Source organism: Lipotes vexillifer, unplaced genomic scaffold, assembly GCF_000442215.2.
Source record: "Lipotes vexillifer unplaced genomic scaffold, Lipotes_vexillifer_v1.1 scaffold153, whole genome shotgun sequence".
NCBI lineage: Eukaryota > Metazoa > Chordata > Mammalia > Artiodactyla > Lipotidae > Lipotes > Lipotes vexillifer.
Window position 1 is genome coordinate 4,969,177 of NW_006774670.1, and position 3,739 is coordinate 4,972,915.

Genomic DNA, 3,739 nt, shown 5'->3' on the forward strand with positions numbered 1-3,739 from the left:
CCCCCCATGCGAGGAATGCCAGGTCCACGCCCAGCCTGCAAACTCTCCACAGCCCCCTGGCCGCACAGCCTCCCCCGGGGCTCACCATTGCAGCCCACGGATGAAGGCGCGGGCGGGCAGGCCGGCCTGCTGGGGAATCCGTTACCGCGGCTCGGGATCCATTCGCGCCAACAACTTCTCCCGCGAAGTGGAAGGAGGTCGAGGCAGCGGCGCCCTGTGATGACGTCAGGAGGTGCGCAGCTTCCTGTGGGCCCAGGCCGGGAGGCGGGAGGCGGGAGGTGCCACGTGGGTCCAGGTGCAGCCCGGGGGGCCCAGGACCGCGCCCAAATTTGCGTCTTCCCCTTCTCTAGGGGCCTCTCAAGTGGGGAGGTTCTGAGATTGATTTCCCCCGAGGGCGGCCACGTTTAGAAGATGCATTGCCCTCCTTTAAATGTAGCTTTAAAATGTTTCTATTACCAGCCGCAGTAAGACACCTTTTAGGTGTACGTTTCACATATTACATTTTAATATCTATTCTGAAACAAAAATTTCACCAAACAGTACTTACCCTGATTTTTTTTTTTAATGTTTGACCAATCAAATTGGTCTTTTCGCCTACTTTTAAGTGGAGACCCACAGTTTGAAAACACATTTAGGACAATTTTATGCTGTATAATTCCAGGGCAAAAAAGACTTTGGTAAAATAGTCATTACTACCCACACCATTTTATAAATGAAAAATATAAGGCCCAAACAAGCCAACGGTCCTAGCTGGGAATCTAGGCCTCCAAATTCCCAAACCTGCGTGACTGAGTCCCTCAAAGGGGTGTGTGTGAAACCAAGGCATAAACAAGGTACATCTTCTCCGTAGAAGAACAATGATCCCGAAAGCTTTGGAGTAAACAAGTTCTATATTAATAGATAAGCAATTGAACTGTGGAATAGCATGTGACATTTGCATACAACTTTAAGAGAAGACATGAGGCCTTAAGGAGTTTAATGGGAAGAGCAATATCTCCAGCTTTGGCCCTAGACTTTCAAATCCTTATCCACCCACCCCCTGTTCCGTCTTGCATTTTATCACACCCATATCTCTACAGTGAAAGATAGCAAAGACTTCAGGAATAAAACAGGCTAAGCATGCAGAGCTCCTATTTATTAACTGCCCACTGTAGTATGTGCCAGGCATGCAGCTATGGACTATCCCAGTTTAACTCGTCCAATACCCACAATGACACTGGCTACTATTATTATCCCCAATTTACAAAGGAGTAAACTATAGCTCATGAACAGGTCCTCATTGCATGTGACTCTCTGAAGCCAATATGCTAGGGTTCCTAGCCCCACCACATGCTAATTGTGTAACCATGGGCAAGTTACTATGCCTCAAGTTTCCTCAACTGCAAAACAAGGATAATAGTACTATGTTCTTCATAAGATTATGAAACTGTTCCTGGCACATAAGCAGATAATAATCTTTTTTTAAGTCAGCTATTATCATTATTATTACACAAGGCTAGGTATTATCAAGGGAGATGTTTCCAAAAATGAACTTATCTACACCATAATTTTACTCAGGAAAATACTTGATTGGGGAGGAGGGGAGTCATTAGATCCTTTGAGAAATCAATAAGCTATGAAGCTACTCCCCAGAAAACTGTACATAGCAGACACATCACATAAATTTTTGCCTATAACTTCAGAGAACCTAAACCAATTTACAATGTTCATTGTGTTATAAATAAGCAAATAAGATGTATATTAGGGCTTCCCTGGTGGCGCAGTGGTTAAGAGTCCGCCTGCCAATGCAGGGGATACGGGTTTGTGCCCCGGTCCGGGAAGATCCCACATGCCGCGGAGCGGCTGGGCCCGTGAGCCATGGCCGCTGAGCCTGCGCGTCCGGAGCCTGTGCTCTGCAACGGGAGAGGCCACAACAGTGAGAGGCCCGCGGACAGCCAAAAAAAAAAAAAAAAAAAAAAAAAAAAAAAAGATGTATATTAAATGTTTTACATATCTTTTACATTAGACTACTTTAAACTTTTGCATTCCTTTTTTAGTATTTTGAAGCCTTCCTTGAATTCAGGTGAGAATTAAGTCAGAGGACTGTAACTTCCAGAAAGATACTGAACTGAATTTGTTGGATTGTTTTCTTTTTTCCTCAGTAAATTTATTTATTTATTTATTTGTGTGTTTATTTATTTTTGGCTGCCTTGGGTCTTTGTTGCTGCACAAGGGTTTTCTCTAGTTGCGGTGAGCAGGGACTACTCTTCACTGCAGTGAACGGGCTTCTCATTGCGGTGGCTTCTCTTGTTGCAGAGCACAGGTTCTAGGCCCACAGGCTTCAGTAGTTGTGGCGTGTGGGCTCTAAAGCACAGGCTCAGTAATTGTGGCAAACGGGCTTAGTTGCCCAGTGGCATTGGATTGTTTTCTTTAGGAACAATTTTTTTTTTTTTTTTTTTTTTTTTTGCTGTACGCAGTCCTCTCACTGTTGTGGTCTCTCCCATTGCAGAGCACAGGCTCCGGATGCGCAGGCTCAGCGGCCATGGCTCACGGGCCCAGCCGCTCCGCAGCATGTGGGATCTTCCTGGACCAGGGCACGAACCCGTGTTCCCTGCATCGGCAGGCGGACTCTCAACCACTGCGCTACCAGGGAAGCCCTCTTTAGGAACATTTACTTGGAAATATTCTATCTCAAAAATGTACCAGGACTTCCCTGGTGGAGCAGTGGTTAGGAATCCGCCTGCCAATGCAGGGCACATGAGTTCGAGCCCTGGTCTGGGAGGATCCCACATGCTGCCGAGATGCTAGGCCTGTGCACCACAACTACTGAGCTCACGAGCCACAGCTACTGAGCCCGTGAGCCACAACTACAGAGCCCAGGTGCCACAACTGCTGGGGTCCGGGCGCCTGGAGCCCGCGCTCCACGACAGGCGGGACTGCCGCAGTGAGAGGCCTGCGCACCGCAGCGAGAAGTAGCCCCCACTCGCTGCAACTAGAGAAAGTCCGTGCACAGCAACAAAGACCCAACACAGCCATAAATAAATAAATAAAATAAAATGTTTTTAATGTTCCAGATTTAAAATGGCTGCATATGCTTTGATACTCCTCCCCAAACGTGGGCTGACCTGTGACTGATTTGATCTAAGAATATGGTGGAAATGATGCTCTGACAGTTCCAATTGTAAGCTTTAAGAGGACCAGCAACTCTCATCTTGCTTTCTTGAAGCCCTGAGCCACCATGTAAAGCAGGAGAAGGGGCCAGTTGAGCCCAGGCTTACAGCCATCTCCACCAGGTACCAGGCTTGTAAGTGAAACCATCTTGGACCCACCATAGCAGCTGCTAGTGGAATTCCACTAAGTGACCCCAGTCAGCACTACGTAGAGTAGAAAAATCACCTAGTCAAGGCTTGCCTAAATTCTCTGACCCACAGTAGTGTGAGCATAATAAAATTATTGTTCTTTTAAGGTACTAAGTTTGGGGTAGATTGTTGTAAAGTAATAGATAATGTTTTAGAAATAGAAATGTTTTAGAAATAGAAATGTTTTAAAGAACCCAAAGTGTAACCAAAAAATAAGCAGAACAATATTCATGCTTATTTTCTCCACTGTGGTGATGTTGATGCATCATTCAACAAATATTTATTGAACATCTGCTGTGTGTCGGCACTTTTTTATGTGCATGCTGGGAAACCATAGTAAACAAGACAGACAGTCCCAGCTTCCCTAAAGTTCATATTTTTGAGGAAAAGAGAAAAATAAG